This window comes from Barbatula barbatula, assembly GCF_947034865.1.
Source record: "Barbatula barbatula genome assembly, chromosome: 7".
Classification (NCBI taxonomy): Eukaryota; Metazoa; Chordata; class Actinopteri; order Cypriniformes; family Nemacheilidae; genus Barbatula; species Barbatula barbatula.
The window spans coordinates 23,000,175-23,012,176 of NC_136770.1; the positions used below are offsets into that span (position 1 = coordinate 23,000,175).

Below are 12,002 nucleotides of genomic sequence, written 5' to 3' on the forward strand. Positions count from 1 at the left end.
CTAACAAATGAAGAAATCTATTTGGCACCCTGGGTTTGGGACAGTAAAGTCACTGAGCCGCTCGACTCAGCGATCGAAACACCAGAGTCGAGTTTGACGCCTTACTGCTGATAGCATCTCAATTTGTCCGTCCGTGCCTTCGGTATATGTGAGCAAAACATAAACTAATGAAGCCTCGATTCGAAATCAGGTGGGCATACGCCAAATTGAAAAAGTCCCACTAAGCTCATCATGAAAATTTCAGTCTGGGCCGATATTTTTCTGCACACCGTTGCTATATTGAGAGAGCTTATGGTAATATGGTTTGCTTTGAGAGTGGCATATTGAATATAAGTCTGGCGGGATCGAAAAGGGAGTGTGGAGAGAGGAATCCGGCCCCAAGCAATTTCACTGTGTTTACACAGCGCCTCACAACAACACTGCCACATATACTCAGAGTGATGAAGCCCAGGGCGACCGGTGGCCAAACGCCGGGCAGCTGGCGTACTGGAAGAATTACATTTGAGACACAGAAAATATTACAGTAAACACAACTGCGTACGCAATAACGTTTTGTGTAGAGATGCATTTAGGTAGAGACAGAAATGCAGGTAAGAAACATGTGATATCAGATCTCATAAGTGTAGACTGTTCTTCTCCTGAGAAACAGATGCCACGTGTGTCAGAAGATATCAAGTCCGATTTCAATATGAACAGAAACATTTCTCGCCAAGAAACATTTGAGATATTAAAGCTTATAGGTATAGGAATTTGTACGGAGGGACCCAAAAATCTAAATTCTGACATTTACTCACCTTCGAGTTTCGTAAAAAATGATTTGTCTCGATGAACACAGAGAAAGATATTTGGAAGAATGCTTGTAACCAAACACTTCTTGGCCCCCATTGACTTCCACAGTTGCAAAAATTACAATGGTAGGCAAACGTGCTGCAGGGTTGTTTGGTTTCCTGCATTCTTCAAAATATCTTCTTTTTATTTATGAAGCAATTTTTCCTACTCTATGGTAGTCAATGGTGGCCAAGAACTGTTTAGTTACAAGCATTCCTCCTAATATTTTTCTCTGTTTTCATCAACAGAACAAAGACATTTATAAAGCAATTTTCTAACTGCGTTTGTGAAACCGAAGGATGATTATTGTTGAATTTAGAGGAACATCGGCGCGATAAAGCTTGAGACCTCTGGTTTAGCAAGAACACCCCAGAACAAAGTTAACATCTAAATAAAACATTGCTGACAACCCCAGGCCTCCTAAGATTTAGCAACAAACAAAAAGCCAGAAAGCACAAAAAAAGGAATCGGATGAACAGACAGAAAGACTAAGAAAGATGCATTTCCACATTTAATCTCAAAAGAACGTGTCGAGCTGCATGCAGGGATCTTCTCGCTCCCGTGGGAGGCAGGCCGGATACACTGATGACTCCCGGGCAACCAATTTGTTTGTTTATTGACTTGGTGTTTTGTCTTGGTTACAGTTCATTGCAGGCTGCCTCCACTCCAGCACGCTCCTTTAAATGGCATCTATAAAACATGCGGCCTCTCTCCTCCATCTTCCTCATTGCCACGCTTTTTTGTATCTTTTTCTCTCTGCATGCCTTTATACCTTCTTTCCTTCTCTCTTTCCTACGCTCTCTCTCTCTGTCTCTCACCCGCAACATTCGTCAAGCCTTATGCTGCTACACAGACGCTTCCAGGATGCCCACTCACAATCATTGCTTCCACAAAGCCTCTCCGCTCTCTGCTAAATCCAATCACACATGGAGCTGCATTCGACAACGGGCACGTCGGCGCGGGGAAGAATCGCTTGCAAAATATCTGGTATACAGTGTTGCGTAATATAGGCTACGGGAGTTCAGGGTAACGATTCATGGAGGTACAATGAAATAAAAATGAATCGTTAATTGGTAACAAAACCTCATAACTGGGGGCTTCCTTGTAAAAGAAAGCCCATTTCTTTATACAGACTCATAAAAGTGTTTGAAAATCAACTAGTGTATATTATATATTTTTGCGGCTACATTTACGCTTGACAAAAATGAGCATTAACGGTAAAAACATGAAAAATGCATGTAGGCTCAAAGTGATAGTTCACCCAAAAAAGACAAATTTGTCTTCATTTTCCCCCTTAAATTGTTCCAAACTCTGTTAAACACAAAAGAAGATATTTTGAAGAATGTCTGAAACCAAACAGTTCTGGGGCAACATTGACCAACATAGATTTTTTCCTACTATGGTGGTCAATGGTGCCCCAAAACCATTTGGTTACAAACATTATTTCAGACATCTTTGTCTTTAGCAAAACTACAAAACGTATATAGACACCTTGAGGGTGAGTAAATAATGACAGTTTAAGTCATTCAGACTTTCGGAAGATCGCAAAAAATACTTTCAATACAATCTTTACAGATTGAAAAAACACTATATTTGTTATTTTTGAAGCCTAAATAATATCGGCAGAAGTTAAGAGCTAACAAGAGGCTATAAACATACACCACGGTCGCACAATATCAACGTCACCACCACCAAGAAATTAAATAAAAATTGAGTAAAAACGTGTTTTTTTGGTAAGTAATTTCTGTGAATGAACATCCATCCACATGTTATAGATTTCTATGCACGTCCTCACCAAAGGATGTAGTCGCTTTATAGTAACTTGATTGCAACATGATAAAGCTCTAAATTGTCATAAATTTAAACGTTTTGTTAACCTAAAACCCATAAACTTTGTGCCTATGGAACCGAAAATGCTAAAATGCTAACTCACTTCTGGGTTTCGCATACAAAAATATGTAATATCTGTGATACTCTATTGCAATTTATTGTTGTTTTTGTTGCTATTATTTTACAGCCGAAACCCAGGAAGGTATGAAGGTCCAAATTGTGATAAATACTATTCTCAGTCCAAGTCATTTGTTCACATTTTAACACTTTAAAACATTATACAAGTCAACAACAATTCTGCTGGCCATTAACATTAGCAATCACGTTCTTCTCATATAGCATGTGCTTTATTCCTTGGCTGTTTATTATTGTTTTGTCGAGGCTTTGTCATCGTTCTCACGCACACAGATGCCGAGATAAGCCGCGTCGCCGATGAGCCATCACAGTTTTCTCAATTGGCTACGCAACTGAGCTCTGGAAACATTACAAAGAGTGTGACATCCATCTTAATGTGCGGCCTAGCTGCTACATTTACAAATGCTCTGTTAGTGGCTCTAAATCGGTAATTCAAACACGCTGTTCTGAGACTGCTTTTAATTACAAACCAAAAGATTCTGAAAAATGACCGATCTATACTGGCGACCCACATGAGAAGGTATGAAATACGACCTGCTGACATGAACAGAAGCACGCATCTAAAACGGCCGAGCGATGCTCTTCACCTCCCTGCTTACACAGAGCCGACTGGCTACATGAGTTCAATTTAACACAGCAATGGTTAGATTGCAGAGTCCCATCTCCGAGCCACAAAGACAATAGCAAATCCATCTCGCATCGGTTGCACTTTCTTCACAAGCATGCACAGCAATATCTCACCATTACGGCCTCTACATTACTACGGGCCAAAGGCTGAGGACACGATTACAACACTCAGAAAAACACAACACAGCAGATGGGCCTCTTATATTTCTGCCTCACCTCAGCAATAAATCACCAGCCATCTCATGCATGTCAAGTGATGTGAAACACTCCTGACTCTAAACCAAAGTTGCCCTGAGAGATGATCTATGATCATCTATGTATTATGGAGAACAGGGATTCTCAAACTGGTTTTGTTTCAGGTCCTATAGAGTTACGACAGATATCAAGGGGTAAGTTAAAGGGATAGCACCCAAAATACAATTTGTCATCAAAAATTCACCATCAAAACTCTTGTAAGACTCTTTCTTGTGTGGAACACGAAAGGAGATATTTTTGAGAAATGTGGCACTTTATCACTGTTTTTGTCTTCACGAGTTCATTTGACTAACTCTGCAATGTGATTTGTTTTCACCAAACGTATACATTTTTCACATATTGTCTTCATGAGAGTTAATAACATTTTTACGGAAAATTACAAAAGAGCAAGCAAAATAATGTTGAAACAGTTTTAAATGAGGATAAAGTATAGAACACCCAACCGGATCTCACAGAAATCTATTTTACGAGGTGGTTTAATCGTAACAATTCACATTGTGAATCACTGTACTGTTTGTGGTAAAGAAACACACTTTTACTGAAGAAACACACTCTTGATCCTACACTGTTAGAAAACTAAAGACCAGAATCTCTCCTCCCCTTTATTGCAAAAACCCTGAGCCCGTGGTAGCTGACCAGCTTTCCTCCTTTTCTCACACAGAAAAACCTCTTGGACAGCAACCAGTCTGGTTTCAAGAGCGGTCATTCCATCGAGACCGCACTCTAAGTCATCTGCACTCAACCTCCTGGATCTATCTGCTGCTTTCAACACTGTCAACCACCACATCCTCCTGTCCACCCTCAATTCTACGGGTGTCTCTTGACAGTGCTACAGTGGTTCGAGTCTTACCTCTCGTATTGGTCATTTAGAGTAACCTAGAGAGGTGAGGTCTCCGAGTCCCAGCATCTCAGTACGGGGTACCCCAGAGCTCAGTTCTTGGACCGCTCTTCTCCATTTATACAATGTCCCTAGGATCTGTCATTCAGAAACATGGCTTTTCCTATCACTGCGATCCGGAGGACACACCTGACAACCTGTCATTTCAGCCTGAAGATCCTACTGTTTCTGCACGCATCTCAGCATGCCTGAATGACATTTCACTCTGGATGAAGGACCATCACCTGCAGCTGAACCTTGAAAAAAATGAACTTCTCTTTATCCCGGCCGACCCGAAGACTCAGCACGATGTTTCCATCCAACTAGATTCATCAACCATTACTCCTTCCAGAACGGCCAGAAACCTGGGAGTGGTAAATGATGATCAGCTGAAGCATAACCCCAACGCTAACCCCAACGTCACTGGTGCGAAAGCTAATCATACAAAATGTGCAAATGAGATACATATTCATAGGACTTAACCAAATAGCCACATCGTAAAATAGTTATGTTTTTGCCGTGGAATGAGGACATGTTAACTTTTCAATGTATTTTATGTAACTAAATGTCTCTCGAATTTTTATGCTTCTATACTCTAAGCAGCAAACACTCGGCACAAAACCTTGTTTTACCTGTACAATATTCTTTTTTGTTGTTGTTTTTGTTAGTTCAAATAAAACATTTTAGTATACATAAGAAATTTCTAGTTGAGTTGACTAAATTCGCTGAGTTAACTAATATTTTTAACCAAAATTATTTTTACAGTACGCTATAATCTGGATCTTTTGCCTCTCTATCGCCCTCTCTGTTTGAAATTTAAAACTGCAGGATAATTTACTTATCTTTACGTAGGTTGTCAAATGACATCAAATGTTAATTTTCAGTGAACGTTCCCGATCTCTCAAATTATAAATCATTATAATAGACTTAACATTGCAAAACAGGATAAGGTAATATAATAATACTAAAAATATAGAAATAATTATTATTTTTAAACTTTGTTTCCTTTCTTAAAAACCAAAACACACATTCGATTGGAAGCAACAACAGGACATATGGGAAGTTTTTTCTTCTACTTCTTAAAAGTTAATTAGCCTTTATATTTTGCTAGCCTAACTAAACTCAATTATATGGTTAGTTGCATTTTAGTATTTGCAGTTAGCATTTTCTTCCTCTGTCTGCAACCCGAACAGTACTGAGCCGTGACCCGCTTTTGGGCGACAACCAAGCAGTGACAGTTAAAACCCCAGTTAGACACTAATGTCAGCACCACCTGCTTTCCACAAGCTTCTATTTCTGAAATCGTCCCACAATGAAAAAAACAGATTCCTGCACCTGCTTTCCACACAATTGTACAACCGCACGGAGAAACTAAATGTGATAAAGATATGCTTCATCTGTGCTTCACTTGTTCATAAGTCTTTGTTCTAATGCTCCTGACCTTAAAAGCAAATGTTAAGTCCTGTTTAATTGCACCACAAATGTCGGCAAAAAAGTATCTTGTCATCCCATTACAGCTAACGATTGGTGCATTGACCCGCCATCGAGAGGCAGTCTGAACTCCTCCTACGTGCTAAAGCGATATCTATCTATTCATCACAGAACGTAAGGTCACACTCGTTCTAATGGATCGTACCAGAGCTTGACCAGAGCGACAAATGAGAAATATCTGTTCATGTCTAACTCGTGTGGTCAGATGAAGAGGATACAAATGTTCATTTTGGACATCATCATTTTGGTTCTTTCTAAGAGGAAACTGTCCATCGACCAGGTTGCTCTTTTATAGGTCAGGGGATTTGATGGAGTTCTCAGTTGTGTTTTAATTAAGATGTTGCTCCTGAAATTGCTCAAACATATGAAGATTACTTAGTTTTAAAATGAATATCGATTGTAAAGGTAAAATAATCTCGATTTGGGGGGGATGTTGATGAGAAATGTTTGAATTTGAAGAGAAATGTTTGAGTTCATATTGAGACCTTCAATAATATTGACTTTTATTGCCGACATGTCAAATCCGAGTCAAGTCTTGAGATTTCCTGAGATTTTCGAATTGTTTTCTCAGATGAAATATCTAAGACGCAGGAGACTAAAATGAAAGTTTCCATTTGGTCCCCATTCAAACTCATAGATGTCTAGGAGAAATCTTTGAGATATTAAAGATATCATCTGTGATTTTTCTTTCTAGTAGAATAGAAATCGAAAAAACTGTGACGAGCGAACAACAAACTATTTCTCATTCGCGGACAAACTCTTTCTTTATTGACAAAAGTAACAAATGATCTTAATGGGGCTGAGGAAAATGATCCGAAATGCCAATACGAGAATAAAACCGCTCGTCTCGTTCGCCGACGCTCAGTGATCTGTCATCACTCATGTCAAATGATGCTCTGAGATGTAAGACAGATTGCGGAGCCGTGACCTTTGCTTGCGTGACCCAGAGATCATAACCAATTTAAGTTGCCCAGCAGACACGTCGGGTTAACCTAACAGAGCAGCGCCGCGAGACAAACCAAAAAAAATCTGTAGATGCCCTTTGGTCTGTCTGTCAGCAATTCCCACAAATAACAGGGCACAATAAAATCATCGCCCAACAGGCCCACAAGCGTTTTCAAAGGCTGCTGACGGCGATCTATAAAGCACAGTAATGGGTCACTTGTCACGGGGCGTGAAAGAGAAGATGTACGGCGGCTCTCCAGTTGCTCTCCCGGGAGCGCAATTAATCAAGAGCGAATAGTATCAGCATGCAACAAAAGCCGTAAGGTTATTACCGCCGCTGTTCCGCTGGATGAAATGCGATGATAGCCCTAATTGCAAAAAACAGCTGACCGCACGCCAGACGCCAAAGCGGAAGGGCAGATGAAAAGGATGGGGGCTAAAAGAGAGAAGTTGTGAAGTCACGCTCGCCCCTCATGACATCATCATCAATCAAAATGTTCAATATTCATTTGAACCAATAGGATTTCATTATATGCTAATTAGTTCAGAGCACTTTGCCTTTAAATAAGTATGTATTGTATTTACAAGGTGAATTCACAGAAAATGCATCACGGTGACGTCATCAAAGGGAAACTCGACTAGTAGGATTTTCTCGAGTTGGGGGGCGTGTCTAAAATAGAATCACGGCTGAAGCTCAATGCTATCGGTAATTCAACTAAAACAAGTATGGAGGTGACTTTATTTCATACACCGACAACGAAAGCTCTATGACAGGTTGCTGAAAGAGAGGGCGGATGCCAAAAAAAGAGAGGAGGCAGAGAAAGTTATTACATTTATATGAAAAATGCTAATGCCATTTTTTGTCTGGGGAATCAATTTTGATTTCATTTGAAGCAAATATTACATTAAGATGTTCCACTATGTCTGCCGGATTTGGGGGATTTTGCTGTGCCCAGCGAATGATGACTAGAAATGGCGAAACCACAATCAGCAAAAGTTCAGATCCTGCCAATGTGCCATCCAAACCAAATACGACAAAAGAGATTCTGCATTGGACTCTTGCCTACAAGACCACTGGGTTTAGTTGTTTTCCCAACTGGACTCCCAGCCTCAGTAATCCCTAAACAAATCTGACCAATGGAAACCAGCCTAGTGCCAAGTCATTTTTCTCATTTGTTTCATAAATTTTAATGGTCACCATTATATATTTGTATTAGCTACAAAATCCTGAACATCGCCGTCAGATTATCCTGCTCAACATCATCATCAAATCCCAAATTCCTTATTCACAGCCACTGATGTGAACACCAACATTCCGAGGTAAGAAAAAAAGCTTCAATAGAAACCGTGAAGCTCAGCCCAGCACTGATGGTGCACCGCAACAGCATCAATACACATGTGATGGGGCTTCACGCCTGATGTGGATTCCCACTAATACTCAATTACGCTCTTAATTATTCCCTCCGAATACATTCGCAAGCTGCTTAGAAAAATATCTTGTTATTAAAATGTAGATTGTGACAAATACGCACATTATTCTTGGATAGAACGAAATGAATATAAAATTCTATAAATGTTTTTTCCTTTTTATTTCAACCAAACAATATAGCCATATGTAACAAATACGCATTTAATCTTAATATAAAACAAGCGACTTTTCTTTAAACATTTTGCTCTTTTTTGCAACATAACTCAGATTTCTGAAGGGTTTGTCTTGAGCTATTTTATACCGTTCCCAAGGATGATCTGCCCTATAAAATAATTCAGGACTCACCTGTCGTTGGGCTGTCAATGAAAGTGATGGGATAACCGTCTCATTTGCTTCTCATTGTGAGAAATAACACCGGGGCACAATCAAACGCGGGTAATTTCCCTTTGCGCAAAAACGTTCCCGAGGAAAGCATCACCTACAGAGACACGAGAATGTGAAGCAAATTTAAAAAAGGAATCCTGGAGCTGAAATTGCGCAGGTTCAGAAAGTCTAAAATTAGTCATTCGGATTCCCACGCTCCAAAGTTCCTCTGAATGCGCCTGAACTTTGCGCGCTGGAGAACACTTGGATAACCAAGTGCGGTGAGATCTTAAGTTGCAATTGTTGTCGGAAAGGGTTCAGATATGCAAAATCCTTTTATCCATTGCAGCCATGTCATTTGGTTAAGGAAAGAGATGTTCAGGTGCTGCATTCGTGAGGTAAGGATGTGGATGCCCGCTGCGTTGTGTTGAGAGCGCAAGGTGAGACGCGCGACTCCGCGCCTCTCCAGTGTTCAGCGCTTCAAGCATCTGTTCGGACACGAGGGACACATCCGCGCTCTCTGCTGCAGTATATGGTGGAATGGCGAACCCTGGTGGATGAAGAAAATACAATTAGATTCCGTGTGTGTGTAATTTTGTATTATGCAAAGAAAGAAATATAACAAAAGCAAAACACTCTCGAAAAATTAATTCTTATAGGTTCTTTGTTGAGATGTGTCGTTGCGTAAAGAACTTTTATCATCCACAGAACATCTTCATTGCACAAAGGGTTTTTGCATTGCCAAAAGATTTTAAAGAAATTGTAGCATTATGAACCAGAAAGGTTCTTTGGAGCACCCAAAAATCGATATTTTACAAAAGATACCCTTTGAAGAACCCTTAAAGTGCCTGAAATTCTCTTATAGAACGTTAATAGAATCTACTGAAAATATTATTTGACTAAAATGAGTTATAAATAGGCTACTTGCAATTGCAATATTATTTCAAGTTAGTTTTGAGATCAAACGCAACATCGTTTCTTTGCATATGCTAACGTTCGGAGACTGAGATTGGTTTTGATATTGCAAACTCGCAGCATTGGCAGTTTTTCCGTTCAATAATGGTGAGAATTGGCCTCTGCTGTTTGCAGTCTCCATTAGGTCTCACTCATATAAAGGTTTCATATGGTAATTGCAGTATTGGTATGACTTCATCAGACCTGCGCTGGCTTCCCACTTCCATAAGAAGCAGATGGAAGGAATAATCAATGAGGTCAGTGATTGATTCGGCTCGGGGATGATATACACAGTACATTAGTGTTCACCTCTAATGACCAGACATTCCACCAGACCAGCATCATAAACACGACCCACCCCTGATGCCTCTTGCCCTGCACGACGCCATCAATCCTGTTTTGCGGTGGTTGTCTTTTGTTAAAAAAACATACAGTCCTACCAATGCCAAGGTCACGGGTTCGATTCCAAATTACCGTAACGTGTCTGTTGGTAATTTCGTTTTCGCCAACTATGATTTGTGTAATCTAAATGAGCATAAAGGTAGTACATAACTTCTTTTGATTTGGGGCTGAGATGTGCCCGGAATATATTCTTTGCAGCTTTTACGCCCTGACTAACAATATGCTGTTTCTTCACAAATCTTTGTTAAAACAAACAAGCAAAAATGACCGGAGACCTGTAACCTGAATCCACAATCCTTTACACAATATAACCTTTCTCAGTGTGCTGGTGTACCACAGTGAAGATGAATGGTGCGGTGAAGCTGAATTCTGGGGGTAATTTGTTCTTATTATCAGTGATGGATGTGTGTCTGTGAGATGCCGTTGTATAACCTTTACAGAGCTGGTGCTTCATTGGTCACATCACATTTTAAATGAAATGACAGCAGAGCATCACAACACAATGACGGAGGACACAGCTACCCAGGTTACCGCATTATAGGGAGACGCAGTACGGCCGTGTGGTGGGCGTATATGTGAGATGTAATAATGGCTTTTTAGATGCACCGATTTCAAAAAGAGATAAAAAAGTCAGGTTTTGAAATATATAACTTAAGTTAGAAACTTAAATCAAGATATACACAGTGCATTGAATTTTAAAGATGCTTAGATTTATTGGTAAATAAGTTAAATGATGTTGCTTAAGAAAATGCTTTGACGCGCTGTATCTCAGCAATTCGCCTAAGGGTGGAATGTAAGACTTCAAAGCCAAGCAGTTCATCACAGAGCTGTTGTTTCTTAAAGGTTAAGGCATGAATGAAAACAGACATATGGATTCATTCAATCTCATTCCATTTTCTCAAGATTTATGGGGATTTGTTGGGGAAAAAAGCTTTGCAGTGACTACAAATCAACATTTTATTTATTTTAGAGTTTCACATTCTTTATACCAAATTATGGTGAAAGGCTTGCAATCATTTCAAATCTAAAATAGTTTCATAATGAAATTTATATATGTTTAACCTTGTCTTGGTGTGGACGAATAGGGTGAAAGAGCTTTGACGTTCCTCCTGTTCTCTCAATTATGGAAAACCATTTCATTTGAAAGATTTGGAGTAAGAAACCTCACATCCCCTCACTACACCGACAAACCGAAGAGTTTAAAACGTACAGTCTATAAATAAGACTCCTGGAACACAAGCACAGTGTCCTTCCTTTGAACTCACGCATGTATCTTTCATGAATGTGATGAGCACAGCCTGTCATGTACTCAAGAAAAAGCAAATGTAATGCAGAGAGTCAGGAAGTAATGGTTCTTGCAAAAACAGCGATGCATCAATAATTCAATAAGGGTTCCTGTTATTGCCAACACAATGCAACAGGTTCACACACACAAACACAAAGACGTATGTACACATTACTGTGGGCCTGTTTACAGTATAATCAATATATATTATCTATATGCTGGCAAGTTACCTGCAACTGCCGGTCAGAGAATCGATCCACTGCCATGCACATTTAACTGCTTTCCTGGGAACATAAAGTGTATTAAAACACACACACATACACTTAATAACAATAGTTTTAGCAGAATGCAAACATATAGTATCATATTAAAAAGCATAATTTTTAATAATATAATTTTAAATGAGACAAAATAAGGAAATGACACCACATTTTATCAATTACCTGCAATTGCACAAGACTGCCTACAGGTGGCAGTGTTTCATCCACGATGAAATAAACATTCTTCAGTCTTCCATCAACCCAACTGCAGCTTGCATGACATTGCCCTAAGAAGATTCATTGTGTAACATTAACAGAAAA

At 39.6% G+C, this 12,002-nt stretch overlaps 1 protein-coding gene across 1 annotated transcript in view; it reads right to left on the reverse strand.

The window, feature by feature from the left end:
* tafa3a (TAFA chemokine like family member 3a) overlaps window positions 1–11,974 on the reverse strand; it is a 65,668-nt gene extending 53,694 nt beyond the window's left edge. The window contains exons 1-3 of the mRNA XM_079460922.1: window positions 11,865–11,974; window positions 11,652–11,705; window positions 8,763–9,330 (exon numbers count right to left, since the gene is read on the reverse strand). The gene's annotated coding sequence lies outside the window, so the exon portion shown is untranslated. The remainder of the gene's footprint in view (window positions 1–8,762; window positions 9,331–11,651; window positions 11,706–11,864) is intronic.
* Between the last annotated feature and the right edge of the window lie 28 nt (window positions 11,975–12,002).